A 19,255-nucleotide genomic window follows, 5' to 3' on the forward strand; every position below is an offset into this window, starting at 1 on the left:
AAAGGTTTTTAGGAAATTGACTGTATTTCACCAACGATATATTTCTTCTTGATTACGGAGTGGTTAAAATGATTTTAAACCAAGACAGCAAAATAAAGCAGTAATAAAATCAATAAAAGGTGCTTAAAACATTCCTTCTATTAGGTAATGGCATTTAAAATATCCGTAGCTTGTAATGGCACTTAGGATATGCCCAAAAATCAATGAGCTAAATTACTTATTGAACTAGTTAATTTGAACATTGAGTTTTTTATGTATATTGATAAAATGGGCTTACAGAATACTGGCAAGCAGCAATACTGTGTCCATGGTCAGATGTCTCCCTCTGCTGGAATAAAAAAAAAATTAAACCATTTCTTCCAGTTATGGAACAAAAAGATAAAAAAATTACAAGCTGTAAACTCAAAAAGTCCACAAAAGACTTCTTAATCTTAAAAATCTCCGGAAATTCATGACAATAATATGAAATCATTAAGGGTTAAAAACACACACACAGTTTCTAAAAACTTTGTCAATAAGCTGGAATGTGGTATTTATACCCAGTATCAAATAGCAGATGAGAACCAGCATTTAATTATTTCAAAACTCTTTTCCTAATTTTCTAAACATTATCCTAGGGGTTTTGGGGGATATATTATTAGAAATAAGATTCTAAAAGCCTTGACTCCTCTCTTTGATGTCAGAAGAAAGGGGGTTTGAATTTTAAAGGAGAAAGTATAAATCTATGCTCAAGGAAAAGTCTACTTTCTTAGATGTTTAATTTGATCAAAATCAAGTTGGAACTATCTCTGTAAATGAAGGTTTTTGAGAACTCAATGTATGAATCCACGAAACAGCTTCACACACCTCTCCCTGCGTGGGGTGGTATAAGAGTTTCCAACACTATTGTTACCTTTTTTTTTTTTTTTTTCAAACATCTACTATTTAAAATGCTAAGTACTTTGCTGAAAAGACTCTTCACCGCTTTTCAATTTCTCCCCCTGCCAGTTGAGCCCTAAGCAGGTGTTAGAGTTCTGAAGAGCTCGCCTCGGGACTTTTAACTCTTAACTACAAAAGGGAGCTTCAGAAATTATGATAAAAGGTATTAAGAGAGAAATGAGGGTGAAGAGGTATCTGACACACACCTGAAATTGTACATAGTACCTTTCGAAAAAATTACAGCTACCCAGAACAAACCAGTTTGGTTGTAAATGGTTTCATCAACAGTAACCCATATATTTTTGCAGTCATATTTCCACTCATTTCATTTATATTCAAAACAATGAGCTCATGTAAAGTTACATGCTCTGACAGGAGAATTTTTTAATCAAAGAACTTTGCTCATTCTATATGAGTTTGGCTTTGTTTTGGGTTGTCTTGTCTTTATGTGGGATGAAGTAGGAAACTACACAGAATAATGGGGTTTTTTTTGTGTACTGAAACATCATTGGCCAAGACATTATGGATATACTGTGTAACATAGTGCCCAAGTTCCACAATACAGTTGACCAATGTCTGACTTTTGCTAGGTGCGAATGCTAAAAAGATGACTAAGCTGTGGTTCTGGACTTCACACATACCCCAGTACAGAAGAGATACACATCAAATGAACCATTACAATCAAACATGATGAGTACTGTAATAGAAATATGTACACCTGTAATCCCAGCCACTCAGAAGGCTGAGGCAGGAGGACTATTTGAGCCCAGGAGTTCAAGACCAGCCTGGGCAACATAGCAAGACACCATCTCAAATTTTTTTAATAAAGAAAGATGCACGAAGTGTTGTGAGGACCCAGAGCACAGAAGAACCAACTCCGCCTGGAGAAGGCAAGGAGAAAGCTTCCACAGAAAATATAACCTTCTGAATGAGTCCTTGAGAAAGACATAGGAATGCTCCTGGTGTATAAGGAGTTCCAACTAAACTAGCACAGAGCAAAGCAAATTGTTGGAAATAGCTGAATTCATTGGGATTTCAGGTGGGTCTGGCAGCAGGTGAGACCAGTAGGAAATAAGTTTCATAAAGGTTGGTTGAGGTCAAGTTGGGAAGTCTTGGATACCTTCTTAAAGTTCAGATTTTATCCTGTGGCACTGGAAAGGTTTTGAAGGATTTTACGGAAGTAATATCAGTGTCATCCAAAAGACCACCAGGATGGCCAAATAGTAGAAAGGTGAGCTTTATTGGCAATATCAGTTTGCAAACCGGGAAAGGATGGACAGTCTCCAGCATGTGCCAAAGGTGCTCCCTCTTCAAAGAGGGGAAGAAGAATTTGGGCTTTATGCCCTACAGGGCCTGCATCACACAATAGAGTCATACATATTCAGCAGGTTTGGGGAAAGCTATACATATTTATGAGGGGAGCTGAGTGCATGCACAATGGACAAACATATATGTAACATACATCCCATCTTCACCTTGGGGAGAGGTTTTAGCATTAAAATGAGGTGGAATTTAGCTATTCACATCAAAAAGTGAACTACAGGACACAAAGGTGCGTCGCCTCCTCTATAAGCCGGCTGAAACTGGCTTAAGGCCTGAAATTGCTTATCAGAAAAGCATGTTTGTAAGGCCAGTCTTCTGTCCAGAGTTGTAGGGGTCTCGGTTGTAAATCAGACTTAGGAGGGGTCTCATAGCTCCTATTGTTAGGGAGTTTAGCAAGTGTGGTTTTCTTGTAACCATAAGAATTTAGAAATTTGCCATGCCAGCTGGGACCTGAGCACTCAACCCATAGGTTTTGTTTTGTTTTGTTTTGTTTTTTGAGACAGGGTCTCACTCAGTTGCCCAAGCTGGAGTGCAGAGGCGCAATCACAGCTCACTGCAGCCTCAACATCTTAGGCTCAGGTGATCCTCCCACCTCAGCCTCCCAAGTAGCTGGGACTACAGGTGCATGCCATCAGGACTGGCAAATTTTTGTATTTTTTGTAGAGACAGGGTTTCACCATGTTGCCCAGGCTGCCCTCAAAATCCTGGGCTCAAGCAATCTGCCTTGGCCTCCCACAGTGCTGAGATTACGGAAGTGAGCCACTATGCCCGGCAGGTAACTTTTTGTTTCCTTAACCTTAGGGTCGATCTTAGTTGATAAAGGGACGTCTATTTTGATCTCTCAGAGCACATCAGCATTACACTTTGTGGGAGGAAAGAACACCAGCGATGTGGAAGATGGCTTGAAGATTCTGGCTGGAAGCAGCCAAGAGATACGTGCAATAATCTTGCTGGGAGCCAATAGAAGGCACAGCAGAGGACTATTGAGATAAGGAACAAACTGCAGACATTTAGAGAACACAACTTCAACCAGATCAAGTACGTGTGCCTGTGCCCTGATATGGAAGGGACATACAAAACTGAAACCAGTGGCCACATTTGAGATAGGATTATGGCTGATTTTCTTTTCTTCCAACAACTGTTATTGAATATTGTTGCTTCAGCTTTTTAAATTAAAAAGAAATGCTTCTTTGATTTCATGTCTTGAAGAAAACAAGTAAAGGAAAAAACACCTCTGTCTTTAGAAAGATAAAGAGCTTCGGTGGGGTGCAGTGGCTTGCACCTGTACTTCCAGCACTTTAGGAGGCCGAGGCGGGCAGATTGCTTGAGCTCAGGAGTTCAAGACCAGCCTGGGCAACATGATGAAATCCCATCTCTACCAAAAATACAAAAAATTAGCTGGGCATGGTAGCACACGCCTGTAGTCCCAGCTACTCGGGAGGCTGGAAGATGAGAGGATCACTTGACCCCAGGAGGCAGAGGTAGCTGTGAGCTGAGATTGCACCACTGTACTCATGCCTGGGTTACAGAGTGCAACCCCATCTCAAAAAAAAAAAAACAACGAGCTTCAGCCAAGTGCAATGGCTCACACTTGTAATCCCAGGAATTTGGGAGGCCAAAGTGGGTGGACTGTTTCAGCCTAGAAGTTCGAGAACAGCCTGAGCAACATGACAAAACCCTGTCTCTACAAAAAATGCAAAAAATTAGCCAGGCATGGTGGCATGCATCTGTGGTCCCAGCTATTCAGGAGGCTGAGGTGGGAGGACCACTTGAGTCTGGGAGATCGAGGCTGCAGAGAGCCATGATCATGCCACTGCCCTCCAGCTAGGAACAGTGAGACTCTGTCAAAAAAAAAAAAAAAAAAAAGTAAAGAGCTTCAACTGTTTTCAAACTTTGTTCTTGTTTTGATGCTACATCCATCAATCTACATCCAAAAGTCAAGTAAAACGGAGAAGAAAAAAAAAGTTTCATTTTTACACAGCCATGAAGCATGGCTCTGAAAAGAATCAGAATGGCAAGGTAAGGGTGAAGGGAACTTTCTTTCCACCCTCTGGAGTTGCAATAAGTTGAGTCTCTGGAATAAATTGGCCATAGACAGATTAACAGGAGAAAAGGCTTACAAATGTATTACATGCACATGCATGGGGGTCCCACAGAGTATGAGACTTGGAGAACATCTAAAACCACCTGGCGGCCTCTCCCTGCCTGCTGCACAAATAAAGACCATGGCATTGCAGTAAAGAAAGAGTTTAACTGACACGAGGCTGGCCATGCCACGAGGGAGACAGAGCTGTTACTCAAATCAATCTCAAAGGCTTGTAGGTTAGGCGTTTTTCAAAGGCAGTTTTGGGGGAAGGGATGGAAGTGGGTAGAAAATGGGTGCTTGCTGCTGATTGGTTGGGCTAGAGATAAAAACACAGTGGGTGGAAGCTGTCCTTTTTTCTTTTTTTTTTTTGAGATGGAGTTTCACTCTTGTTGCCCAGGCTGGAGTGTAATGGTGTGATCTCAGCTCACCACAATCACCACCTCCTGGGTTCAAGCAATTCTCCTGCCTCAGCCTCCCAAGTATCTGGGATTATAGGCATGCGCCACCACACCCAACTAATTTTGTATTTTTAGTAGAGACGGGGTTTCTCCATGTTGGTCAGGCTGGTCTCGAACTCCCAACCTCAGGTGATCCTCAGGCCCACCTCGGCCTCCCAAAGTGCTGGGATTACAGGTATGAGCCACCTCACTTGGCCAGATGCTGTCCTCTAGAGCTGAGCTGCTCCTGTGTGGGGCCACAGGAGCGGTTTGGCAGTCCAGGTGGAGCTGTCAGAGGTGTTTGAACCAGAGCGACTCCACTTTGAGTGAGAGCTGGAAAATGAGGCTGAGACTTGCTGGGCTGCATTCCCAGAAAGTTAGGTATTCCTAACCTCTAGATGTTTATGGTTAAGGGAATGAATTAATAATGTTTACCCAACAGACCCAGACTTAGGAGTGTCCAGATATCCCGATATCTGGAGAACAAGGGCATTCCTAATTTTGCTTTAAACATAATAATATTGATTCTTGCAAAATACAGTAATTAAGAAAATTAATCCTTTATCACAAACCCTTGTAGCAGAGCACATCTCCCCATATATATGAGTATTGTACCTAGGAGTGGATGCGTTCCTTCTCTTACTTTCAGGAACGTCCTACTCTGTCTATGGAGTAGCTGTTCTTTCTCTACTTTACTTTCTTAATAAACTTGCTTTTACTTTGCACTGCAGACTCACCCTGAATTCTGTCTTGCATGAGATCCAAGAACCCTCTCTTGGGGTCTGGATTGGGATCCCTTTCCTGTAACAGAGCCATTAGGTCCAGTTGGAGCCACGGGTATCAGACATGCAAAAAAAAACCTGAAAAGATATCTCAAAAAGCCAATCGACCACAGTGATGTTATCTGCCGGCATAATTGGGGAAGTTGCATATCTTGTGACCAGTCTACACCTTAGCAGAATTCAGACTCCTCTCCTCCCGCTAGCCTGGTAGTCTCTATTAGCAGTGGTTGAGTTTTAGGGAAGGGCTACTATCATTTAAACTACAACCTAAATGTCTTCCAAAGTTAGCTCAGCCTAAACCAAGGAATAATTAAGGCAGGCTGAAAGCTAATGGCAAGAGGCGGGGGCACTGGCCAGATCAGATCTCCTCACTGCCATAATTTTCTCACTGACATAATTTTTGCAAAGGTGGATTCAAGTCCAGATGGTTGAAGTTTATGTAGTATCCTGAGCTACAGAAAGAAATAGTGGGTTGGGGCTGGGCGTGGTGGCTCACACCTATAATTCTAGCACTTTGGGAGGCCAACGCAGATGGATTGCCTGAGCTTAGGGGTTGGAGACAAGCCTGGGCAACATGGTGAAACCCCATCTCTACTAAAATACAAAAAATTAGCTGGGCGTGGTGGCACATGCCTGTAGTCCCAGCTACTTGGGAGGCTGAAGCACAGGAATCGCTTGAACCTGGGAGGCAGAGGTTGCAGTGAGCCGAGATCACACCACTGCACTCCAGCCTGGGCAACAGAGTGAGACTCCATCTCAAAAAAAAAAAAAAAAAAAAAAAAAGAAAGAAATGGAGGTTGGGGTTTCTAGGGGGTGATGATGGCAACAGGTTACAGGAGGTTGAGGAGAGGAAACACATAATGAACAAAGGCTGTCTCGTTATACAGATAAAGTCTCTCAGGTACTGACCTTTTTAGTACTGACCTTTTTAGTCTCCTTTCCTGTGAGTTAGTCTTTGCTGTTTGATGAGATTATAGGCAGAGGGCTCATGACAATTACATTCCTCCTGGAGGAACTTTCCCTTAGTCAGATAAGGAAACTCCAGAGAAAGCCACTCCCACAGCTTAGAGAGGGAAAGAAGGACAAGAGACTGGGGGTGGGAGAAGGTCAGAGAGACCTTGGCTCTCTTTTAGTTCAAAGCACTCAGCAGGCCAAAAGCACCATACTTTTTCTGATCCCCAACAGCCACAAAAACAAAAGTAGCCTCAAGACATCTTAAAATATTCAAGAGACTAAACTAGTTGTTTGCTTATGTATGTTAATGAATTCTTTTTATTAAAGCAGAAAGCATGCATAATCAAAGAAGAGGAAAATTCAAAATAAAGGTCTTATGAGGCTCAAACCAAAGTAACTCCCAAGGCTGAATCTGACCTCCTGGGTTTTCTTTTTATCGTCAACAGTTATAAGTGTTCCTGTACCAATCTTAAAGTGTCGTGTTTTAATCTCAGCAGCCTCTAACACAGATTCTGAAAGAAAATTAACTCTTCAGATGGGAGGTTTCCTGCAGTCTACACACCACGGTCTCTCTGGGTTTCATCCAAGATAGGTGAACTGTGCTCCATTGTGACGGCCTCACAAGCTCTCAAAGCACAATGGAAAGTGATTTTCTAACATATTTGTACCATGCAAAGGTTCCTGTGGAGAGTTCCATTTCCTGGATATGAACTAGAAATTGCTGTAATTTTTTCAGTTCTTTTTAATTTGCAGCTAAATGAAATACGACAACAAGAGGAATAACAAGCAGGTAGGTATCCAAGGCCAACACATACAGTCATCACTTGTGTCAAGCATAAAACAAGGAAAACCTCTTTAAACAAACCAGGTCTTTCTGTAGCAATTAACCATGGGAAAAATGAAAATGATCATAAATACATTTTAGAAACAGGAGTTTTTTTAAAAAACAAAATTTTCTTTCTTTTTTTTTTTTTTTTGAGATGGAGTCTCTCTCTGTCACCCAGGCTGGAGTGCGGTGGCACAATCTCGGCTCACTGCAACTTCTATCTCCCAGGTTCAAGCGATTCTTCTGCCTCAGCCTCCCAAGTAGCTGGGATTACAGGCATGCACACCACGCCTGGCTAATTGTGTATTTTTAGTAGAGACGAGGGCTTCACCATTTTGGCCAAGCTGGTCTTGAACTCCTGACCTTAGGTGATCCACCCACCTCAGCCTCCCAAAGTGCTGGGATTACAGGCATGAGCCACCATGGCCAGCCAAAAAACACAATTTTCATAAACCAAAAACACCCAAGGCAAAAGACAAGGATAAAGAAATTGTACATACAAAAGTGAATTTCAACTCTTATTCTACTGGGTTACATAAATACAAATACCAGGAAATAAAAGTACGATTTTTTTTTTCTTAATAGAGATGAAGTCTCACTATGTTGCCCAGGCTGGTCTTGAACTCCTGCGCTCAAGCAATTCTTCCAGCTAGGCCTCCCAAAGCACTAGGATTACAGGCATGGCCCGCCATGCCCAGACAAAAGTATGAAATTCTTATAACCTGTTATAAAATATAATGATGATAACCCCACACTATAATGACAACCATGTCTAACGTCTGTTAGGTTCTTACTATGTTCCAGCAATTGTGTTAAGTTCTTCATATCACAGGATAGACTTGTTTTGGCCTGCCCAGCACTCATTCCCCCTTTTGGTGACAACACCCCCTTTGTCCTTCCCTATTTCAAGTGATCCTGGTGAGCTAATCCATGACAGTTTCCCCATTCCCAGGCTGATCGCAAACTAGGCACAGAGAACTCCATTCTCCTAGGCACAGTGGTTAGTTCAGGGATGGCCACTGAGAAATAAAAATAAAATCCTAAGCCCCTGAACTGACTGAATGAACCTATTCTTAGCCAAGGGGACCCCAGAGAGAAACCTTAAAAACTGGGCCACTCATGATGGGACAGGAGCTCAGACACCCCTCATTAGACCTGCTACCTTGTTAACTGCCATTAGGCTTTCTTTCCTAAGGGTTAAACAGAAACCAGCCCTTTCAAAAGACTTGCTCCATGGATTTCACTGGACTCCCCTCCTTTTTGCAGTTCCAACACAACCCACATTCCTTCCTGATAAGAGGCCACCAACTGTGGACTGTTTCTGGCTGGACACAGGATGGCTCTGGGTCCTCCATTTCACCTTTTGACACAGAGAGCCTAATTTTAATTCATTTAAATGCTAACTCTCAGTTGGGCATAGTGGCTCATGCCTATAACTGCAGCACTTTGGGAAGCTGAGGCAGGAGCAGTGCTTGAGCCCAGAAGTTCCAGACCAGTCTGAGTAACGCAATGAGACCCCATCTCAAAAAATAAAATAAATATTAAGTCTCCACCCAAAGTGTACATGGGACATACGTAATGCATGTTTGCTTACTATGCATGCATGCATCCCCCCCCTTCGTGAATATTCATAGCTCCTGCTAGAACCTGTTGAATATGGATATTTAACCAACCAATTCAGCATAAATTCATTCCACCCTTCCCTCCCTCAAAGTGCCAGCTTTTGGTTTCTGCCAGAGGCTACGTTTCCCAGCCTGCAAGATAGCCAGCTACACGCTGCAACCCTTTATAAGAAATAAAGTTCTCCTTTCCAAATTTATAGATCTTGTGATTTTTAAGTTGACAACCTGGGTCCTGCAAAGCCAATCAAGTTTCCTAAATAAGGATTTAGAATTCAAGGTATACTTTTCCTTTAAAGATGTAAACCTGGGACTCTCTAGCCATCTGTTTCCCAGTCACTGGCAGGAAATTGGTCTGAAAATGGAGCCAAAACACCAAAGGATGCTGAAAGGTGGAACATCATTTGAAATGAAACATCATTTGAAATCCCTGGAACCATCAGGGCCCTTTCAATTGCTTGTAATATGAGATAATAAATTTCCCTTTTTGCTTCAGCTGGTTGAAGTAGGATTCCACCTCTAGCAATCAAGAGTGATCTAGAATCCAGGTATATTAGTACACTTACCTTTTGTATTATTGTCTCATTTTATAGATGAGGAAACTAAGGATGTTAAAATGTACAAGTCTGTCTGCTTGTAGAGACTGCACTATGCTCTACTGCTCTGCTAATAGGATAACCTATTCTTCAGTGATTTCCACTAAAAAACAATAATGGTAATAATAAACTACAGAAAAAACTGAAAAACACAGAACAGCAAAAAAGTGAAATATACCCTACTCACTGTCACTACTCAAAGATAACAACTGTTAACAATTTGGTGTATTTCCTTCCAGGTTTTTTTCTGAAGCATTACTCTAGTAATACATCATATTAATAGTTGAGTATTCACAGAGTACTTTTTAAAAACTCTATATTAGGCCATTCCTGTCTTGCTATAAAGAAATACCTGAGACTAGGTAATTTATATGAAAAGAGGTTTAATTGGCTCACAGTTCTGCAGGCTGTACAGAAGGCATGGTGCCAGCATCTGATCTGGGGAGGCTTCAGAAAGCTTTTACTCACAGCCGAAGGCAAAGCAGGAGTAGGCACTCCTATGGCGAAAGCAACAGCAAGAGAGAGAGTAGGGCCAGGAAGGTGCAACACACTTTTAAATGACCAGATCTCACGAGAACTCACTCACTATCACAAAGACTGCACAAAGCCATGAGGAATCCATCCCCATTTATAAAGAAATGAGACTTAATTGGCTCATGGTTTTGCAGGCTGTACAGGAAGCATGATGGTGGCAACTGCTTGACTTCTTGGGAGGCCTCAGGAAACTTACAATCATGGCAGAAGGCAAAGGGAGAGCTGGGACCTCACGTGGCCAGGAGCAAGAGGAAGAGAGAGACTGGGGGGGTGCTACACACTTCTAAACAACTGGATCCCATGAGAACTCTATCATGAGAATGGCACCCAGGGGGGAAATCTGCCCGCATGACCCAATCACCTCCCAACAGGCCCCCCTTCCAACACTGAGAACTACAATATGACATGAGAACTGGGCGGGGATACAGAGCCAAACCATATCATTATTCAACATGAGAGTTGGGTGGGGCCAAATATCCAAACTATATCAAACTAGTACTTCATATTTCTTACATGTATTAGGATTCCCATATCACTGTACTATATGTAGCAAAACATAAGCCCCACCTTTAAGGAGGTTAAACTGAAGAAGACAAATTGAGGGCCACATGTTCAGTCATTGAGGCTTGCTCAGAAGTATGAAAAAATTTAAAACATTCAGAACCAACTGAAAGGTCAGCACCGTGTACACAAGACCTCTTAGCAATACAAATGTTCACTTACCTACATTCCTGGAAAGAATCAAATTATAATAATCATAAAATTATTAGAAGTTTTTAAAAACATGGCTTTGAGAATTTCGTTCATTCAACAAGTATTTATGACTGAGAGTTATTATGTGCCTAGCACTGGCCTGCCTTGAGATACGAAATGATTGCACAAAATCCCCGCCCTCCAGGGTCCCTCATTGTACCATAGGAGCCTGAGAACAAACACGGACTGGATAACACAGTAAGTACAAGAAGAATCCAAGTGCAAAACGCTTGAGTATAACTGTCCCAGGGGCCAAGGTCTTCACAAAGGCTCCTGAGCCGAGACTAAAGGAGGGGTGAGGGGTTCTTCAAGCAGACAACAAAGGGAACGACCCTGCAGGCCGAGAGAAAACATGTGCAAAAGGACCAGGGCAGGAGCAAGTGAGCACAGTGGGGAAATCATCCCTGTGGCTGGCATTTAGGTGGCAGGTAACGAAGCTACTAGAAGAACAGTCAGGGTCCAGAAAGTGACAAGCCTCTTAAGCCATTTGCAGGAGCAGGTGGTCACTGACCAATTAGATTTCTGCGGAAAAGGAGTGGAATCTCTAGAATGATATTGACGTGCCTGACTAGGTCCCTTCAATGGTGGGAGTATCTGCTAAGGTCAGGAATACATAAGAAGGAACAAGTCTGGGAGGGAAAATGGCAAGTTCAACTATGTCCTGGTCAACTTGAAATGCTTACGGCACATAGAAATCTGGGTGGGGAGGTCCTGTAGGCAGAAGCCTATCCAGATTGGAATTCAGGAATGAGTTTTAGGCTTAAGATATTTTAATAGAGGCCAAGGTAGGAGAGTCGCTTGAGCCCAGGAGTTCAAGACCAGCCTGGGCAACATAGTGAGACTCCATCTCTACAAAAAAATAAAAAATAAAAAAATTAGCCAGGCATGGTGGCCCATGCTTGTAGTCCCAGCTACTCGGGAGGCTGAAGTGAGAGGATTGCTTGGGCCCAGGAGTTTAAGGCTGCAGTGAGCTATGATCACACCACTGCACACCAGCCTGGGTCAAACAGCACGACCCTGTATCAAAAAAAACAACAAAAAGATAATGAACTGACTATTATCATCATCCAGATTAGGCACAACCACAGAAAATGCATAAAAGATTCTTAGCAACTCAGGGTGTCTTGCCTAAGTTTCCTACAGAAATTAGAGTTCTCAGCTGGGTGTGCTGGCTGGCTCACACCTGTAATCCTAGCACTTTGGGAGGCCGAGGCAGGTGGATCACTTAAGGTCAGGAGTTCAAGACCAGCCTGGCCAACATGGTGAAACCCCATCTCTACAAAAATACAAAAATTAGCCAGCTATGATGACAGGTGCCTGTAATCCCAGCTACTTGGGAGGCTGAGGCAAGAGAATCGCTTGAACCCGGGAGGCGGAGGTTGCAGTGAGCCGAGATTATGCCATTGCACTCCAGCCTGGGCAACAGTGTGAAACTCTGTCTCAAAAAAAAAAAAAAAAAATTAAGAGTTCTCTTCCTCTGACCCAAGATATAATACACCTAGTTTCCTCATACAGTGTTCCCCAAGGAAAAGAAAGTGCAGTGGCTGGGCGCAGTGGCTTGTGCCTGTGATCCCAGTACTTTGGCAGGCTGAGGCAGGCGGATCACCTGAGGTCAAGAGGTCAAGACCAGCCTGGTCAACATGGTGAAACTAAAAATACAAAAATTGGCCAGGCATGGTGCTGGGCACCTGTAATCCCACCTATCTGGGAGGTTGAGGCATGAGAATCACTTAAACCCGGGAGGCAGAGGTTGCAGTGAGCCGAGATCATGCCACTGCACTCCAGCCTGGGTGATAAAGCAGGACTCCGTCTCAAAAAAAAAAAAAAGAAAGCGCAGAGTTTGGGATCACAGTACCTACCGACATAGGACACAAACTTAACTCACAGTTAACCTGACGTTCAAATGGGCAGGGAATGAATATGCTCCCTTATTTTTGTCCATAGCTAACCTTCCTTCACAAGCCACCACATGCTGCTTACATAGGAAAAAATAACTTTTAAAAAATTAGGCAGGAGGATTGCCTGAGGCTGGAGTTTGAGACCAGACTGGGCAACACAGCAAGACCACCATCTCTACAAAAACAAAATTAAATTAAATATTCAAATTGGTTTAAAGCAAGCAATCTCTTTAGAAATGTTTCCATCTCAGCCAGGCGTGGTGGCTCAAGCCTGTAATCCCAGCACTTTGGGAGGCCGAGGCAGGAGGATCACTTGAGGTCAGGAGTTCAAGACCAGGCTGGCCAACATGGCAAAACCCCATCTCTACTAAAAATACAAAAATTAGCTGAGCATGGTGGCACACTCCTGTAGTCCCAGCCACTCAGGAGGCTGAGGCAGGAAAATCACTTGAACCTGGGAGGCTGAGGTTGCAGTGAACCAAGATCACGCCACTGCACTCCAGCCTGGGCAACAAAGCGAGACTCTGTCTGAAAAAAAAGAAAAGTTTCAGCCAGGAGCGGTGGCTCATGCCTGTAATCTGAGCAGTTTAGGAGGCCAAGGCGGGCAGATCACCGGAGGTCGGGAGTTCATGACCACCCTGACCAACATAGAGATACCCTGTCTCTACTAAAAAAATACAAAATTAGCTAGGCGTGGTGGCACATGCCTGTAATCTCAGCTACTCAGGAGGCTGAGACAGGAGAATCGCCTGAACCTGGGAGGTGGAGGTTGTGGTGAGCTGAGATCCCACCATTGCACTCCAGCCTAAGCAACAACAGTGAAACTCCATCTCAAAAAAAAAAAGAAAAGAAAAGAGAAGTTTCCATCTCTTAGTGGCATCCTCCTTTCCCTCTCTTTTCTCCCTAAGGAGTACAGGCACATGGGGAGAGAGGGATGGGGTTTACGTGACTCAGTGGCCATGAAGGAAACAGGCCTATCCCCACACTGGTCCTTGGGCATGCCATGGCCAATGTGTGATGGTCTCTGATGCAATGTCTCCTATGGCCTGGTCACTGGGGGCCTTGTTGGCCTCCAAAGTCTGTTCATGGCTGGTGCACTTGGGACCCTTTCCTGGGCTAGGCTGTTCCAGGGGTGCTCTCAGGACAACCGGTCCCACCTCAGTGCCTCTGAGGTATACCTGTGACTCCAGTTCGGGCCGACTCAGGCATCCTACGCTATGGAATTCAACACAGAGCAGAAGTCTCCCCGACCATTATGGCCTCCTCCTCCTGCCACCTGTGGTCCTGTCCATGTCATAGCAGAACCACTGGTGGCTCAGGCAACCAAACCTGAAAGCCCCCATTCCACAGCCTTCATTGAGCTATCAACTGTGCCACCATGACCAGCTAATTTTTGTATTTTTAGTAGAGACAGGGTTTCACCATGTTGGCCAGGCTGGTCTCAAACTCCTGATGTCAGGTGATCCATCCACCTTGGCCTCCCAGTGTGCTAGGGTTATAGGCGTGAGCCACCGCGCCCAGCCACTCCCCACATTTTGGATTATGCTCTGTTAGAGAAATAATATGAGCAGTGCTACTACTTGTGCCCAAATGTTTCACAGAGCTTTTATGAAAGAGCTCTTTCAGTTTTCTCATAAAGCTTACCAACATGGCTTTCTGGATTCAGATATAAGGGGCTGAACTGAGAGCCAACTCTGAGTGGCAGATTCATACTATCCCATGAATCACTACTTTCTCTCCAAATACTGAGGGTGCGTTTCTGGGCCAAACCAGCATATCTGACTCTTAAGATGAATGCCATTGCAGGTCTCTCAGCGACTCATACAATTAGAGATCTAGTGGGCCTACCTTAGTTTGCCAGACATTCCCAAGGATGTCTGAACTCAACAACACATACAGCCTAGGCTAAAGGTGGTATCTCTGCTATGTATTCTTTTTTCTTCAGAATCTCTTAAGATGATAAATAGAGGCTGCAAAGTTCAAAGTATTGCTGAAATGCTTGTAAGACTGTTATTCCTTGTTCTGGACTTAGCAAAAATAACAACTCTTTTAAGATGCTGTAGTCTGTGGGGGCTAACTCCCTAAACTGAAAGATAAAAATGATCAAAGGAGAGGAAAATGTATTATCATCAAACTCTCGTCAGGTTCTCTCAAAGTTAAGTCCAAAATTCAATGAACAAAAGAAAATGGATTTCTTACACCTCCCTTCTGCATTCCTCTGAATAAATTCAGCCCCCATTAGTGGCTACAATATCAGAGATGATTTTATAAGTCAGTTATATTTTTAAAAGGGGAGTGGCAATGTGGAAAATGCCTCCTTTATGATTTCCAGTGGTCTTCTTTATACTCTATGCATTTTAGTCAAAATGGTATTTCCATCAGACTCCAATTCTTAAACCTTATTTGACACATAAGAAAAATCAAAACCAATCTTTGATCATCTGATAGCCATTAAATCCTTAATTACAAATTAGAAGGGAAACTCCTTCACGCTTTTTTCATAATAGAGACGTCTACCCCATGCTGAATAGCATCATGTAAGAGATGAAAACAACGTCTACTTTGAATCAGACACTAAACACCAGCAAGCATGCTTTATTTAACACATCACACAATGAGAGCTGACTTAAATCTTCTTAACCTAAAAGTTTTGCTATCTTAGAATGCAAGAGCAGTCACCTGATAGTCAAATCAAAAATATTAAAAGAAATGAAGAAAACCCAAAGCAATGTTCCCAAAAGTAAGAAAAGTACATGTAATGAAAGGGATTGACAGGACACAGAAAGAATATCAAAAGCTCCCTGATTACACTGGAAGAAGGCCAAGACTCAGAGCAAAAGTCTCCTGGTCAGTCTTCAAAGATGCACAGCTGAAGGCTCCTGAGCAATTGTGGGACTCAACCACAAAATGTGTAACTAATTATGCCTACAATTAGTTATGAGATTGGGTGATTAAAATTAAAAATGAGAAGTGTTATCAAGTCGAGTAACCCCAAAACAAAGAGGCACAATGGCCGCTACTACACTCTGAAATCAGGTTCTTCAGAACTTTCAAACAAACATTTCATCTAGAAGAACACATGCCGAACTGTTAGGGGTGATTATATGTGGGTGGTGGGATTATGGGAGATTTTTACTTTATAAGTTTTATATTTCTGTACTACTTGAAGTTCTAACAATGAGTGGACATTACTCTTAGGAACAGAAAGCATGCTTTTAGATCTTTTTGGTAAGTATATTTTCAAAAATTAAAAAAGAAAATTATGAAACAGCAAGAGTTTTCATTTTCATTTATTTAAGAGACAGTCTCACTCTCTCCCCCAGGCTGGAGTGCAGTGGCACAATCATAGCTCACTGTAACCTCATACTCCTAGGCTCAAGCAATCCTCTCACCTCAGCCTCCCAAGTAGTAGCTGGGACTATAGGTCTATAGGTGCATGCCACCATGCTTGGCTAATTTTTTTTTTTTTTTTTTTTGGAGAGACAAGGTCTTGAAATGTTGCCCAGGCTGGTTTCAAACTCCTGGCCTTAAGCAATCCTCTTACCTTGGCCTTGAGCCATGCCACCCAGCCAGGGAACTTTGAAGTAATTTTTTATTATCCATTCCTTCATCTTTCACAGGCAATCAATCACCATTTTCTGTCCATTTTTCTCTGAAATGCATCTCCCTGTTTCTTTTTCTGTTCCCTCTGCCACCCCAGGTATTTGTCACCTCATACTGAATTATTTAAAATTCCTCCTAACAGGGCTTTCCTGATTCCTTGTTCTCTTAAAAAAAAAAAAAAAAAATTATTTCTTTTTTCAGAGACAAGGTCTCACTATGTTGCTCAGGCTGGTCTTGAACTCCACCTCAACCTCCCAAGTAGCTGGGACTACAGGTGCCACCACCACATCCAGCACTAACTCTCTTTCTGTGAATCTACTTTGCATACTACTACCAGATTAACCTTCTAAAAATGTCACTTCTTTCATATCACTTTCTGACTTACAATAAAAATCCTGTGCCCTTTATAACCTGGTCCTACCCAACCAACATAAACTTATTTCTCACTACTCTCTTAAATATGTCTCTGCTCAGGACAGCCCAGTAGTCTCCCATCCCTGGCTCCCCTCACCCGAGTCAGGCACTATTATTATCCCTCTTTTACATAGAGGAAATTGAGGCGTAGAGAGATTAAGTGACCCATTTAAAATATCCTAGCCAGTGAACAGGAAAAGCAAAATCAAATCTAGATCTGACTCACAGCCCACGCTCTTTTCTATTACCTTCACAGTAGGAGATGACAGGGAGAAAGATTACAGGGAAGGGTGCCAGAGGCATCAAGAATTTATTCTCTACCATGTTCCAGTTTCTCCACACTCTCAAACTCAGTCCTGCTGGGATGTTTCCAAAATGCTACCTAGCTTGAGGAACCTCTTCAGACTCTGATTATATCACTTGAGCTGAGCGATATTCCATGACAGGCCTAAGTAACCCTCAAATGAAAGAGTAAATGCAGCAAATAACAGAGAAAGTAAGTGACGGAGCTCACATTTAGGGAGCAGCTACATAACCAAGCATTGAGTGGCAGATAATTGATTTACCAAGAACCTTAGGTTCACAAAGAATTCACAAATTGCCTAGTGTTTCTGTTATCTGTTGCTGCACAAAAAACCACCCAAAACTTAGTGACTTAAAACAGCAACGATGACTTATTATTTCACAGAATTTTATAACCTGGGCTGGGCTCAGCTGGGCAGTTCTTCTGCTCCACATGCTATCTACTAGGGCTGGAATATCCACAATGGTTTTTTCACTCTCATTTCTTGGGACCCTGCCTGTAATGGCTGGAATAACTGGGGAATGGCCAAGCATTCCTCTTCTATTCCGTATGGTCTCTCCTGCAAAGTAGCCAGATTTTTCTACATGACTCAGGGTTCCAAGAGTGGGCATTCCAAGAGAACAAGCTGCAACATGAGAGTGTTACTCAAGCCTCTGTTTGTATTACACTTGCTAATATCTCATGTGCCAGAGCAAGTCACATGCCCAAGCTCACAGTCAATTTTGGAGGAGATAACCAGGGCATGAACGCCAGATGTATGATTCATTGGGGCCTGGCACATTTGATCATGGTGAGCATGTCTGACAGACTGAGCACACTTTCTGACACCATATGGGATATTATACAGGATTTACATTTATTATTTGCTTATAGTCTATCTCCTCCAACAAGACTATAAGTTCAAAGAGGGCAAGAGCTTTGTTTTGTTTATTCCTATATAACCAGTATTTAGAAGAGTGGCACAGAGTTAAATTGTTAAATGAGTATTGAGAAAAACATCAGAGATACTGGTTATAGAAGACTGCCAAAGTTTACAGTGCAAAAGAGTCATTATCTAAGTGGAAAAATTAAAGATTCTAGAAACATCGTTGGCACACCTTTTGCCCTTTCCAGGCCTACAGAGGCTGATGGAGAATGATGTTGTAGCTGGGCCTCTGAGTAGATGAAGGCATCTATTATGAAGAAATCAAATCCATTCTATGCAGCTATTAATGATGATGTAGACCTAGATTTGCTATAAGGAAGTGTGTTAATGATACATTATTAACTCAAAAGAGCAAATTTCAGAACTTTATGTAGAGTTAAACTCCATATGCATTTTTTTTTTTTTTTTTTGAGATGAAGTCTCACTCTGTCACCCAGGCTAGAGTGCAGTGGCAGGATCTTAGCTCACTGCAACCTCCGCCTCCCAGGTTCAAGCGATTCTCCTACCTCAGCCTCCCAAGCAGCTGGGATTACAGGCACCCACCATCATGCATGGCTAATTTTTTTTTGTATTTTTAGTAGAGATGGGGTTTCACCATGTTGGCCAAGCTGGTCTCCAACTCCTGACCTTGTGATCAGCCCACCTCGGCCTCCCAAAGTGCTGGGATTACAGGCGTGAGCCACAGCGCCGAGCCCATTTGCATATTTTGAAAGCTATGCACACAGATGCCAAAAGATACATCTTTAAAAAACTTTCTGAAAGATTCGCCAGAAACTAGTAGCCAGTGACTACCTTTAAGGAGAGGAACTAGGGTTCACCTAAGAAAAGTGAGGGAGACTTGAAGCTCAGTAACAGGTTCATGGGTTTTATTATAATATTTTCCCTACTCTTGCACAGGGTAGGGATTTTCCATTAAAAAGGGTGTTTTAAAAATATGTCTGGGGCTGGGCACTGTGGCTCACGCCTATAATCCTAACACTGTGGGAGGCCAAAGCAGGAGGATCATTTGAGCCCAGAAGTTCAAGGCTTCAGTGAGCTAATGATTGCACCACTGCACTCCAACCTCGGTGACAGAGTGAGACCCTAACTCTTTTAAAAAAATAACAAATTAAAAATGTTAAAATAAGGCTGGGCACAGTGGCTCACGCCTGTAATCCCAGCACCAGCCTGACCAACAGGATGAAACCCCGTCTCTACTAAAAATACAAAAATTAGCCAGGCATGGTGGCGGGCACCTGTAATCCCAGCTACTCGGGAGGCTGAGGTGGGAGAATCGCTTGAAC

At 42.9% G+C, this 19,255-nt stretch overlaps 1 long non-coding RNA gene across 3 annotated transcripts in view; it reads right to left on the reverse strand.

Moving 5' to 3' along the window:
* The window catches only part of LOC115931055 (uncharacterized), a 279,371-nt gene that overhangs the window by 256,878 nt on the left and 3,238 nt on the right, over positions 1 to 19,255 (reverse strand). For all 3 annotated transcript variants that reach the window (XR_010131377.1, XR_010131376.1, XR_010131378.1), the window contains exon 2: positions 278 to 328. This is a non-coding gene — a long non-coding RNA (uncharacterized lncRNA). The remainder of the gene's footprint in view (positions 1 to 277; positions 329 to 19,255) is intronic.

The sequence above is a fragment of the Gorilla gorilla genome, chromosome 18, assembly GCF_029281585.2.
Source record: "Gorilla gorilla gorilla isolate KB3781 chromosome 18, NHGRI_mGorGor1-v2.1_pri, whole genome shotgun sequence".
Taxonomy (NCBI): Eukaryota; Metazoa; Chordata; class Mammalia; order Primates; family Hominidae; genus Gorilla; species Gorilla gorilla.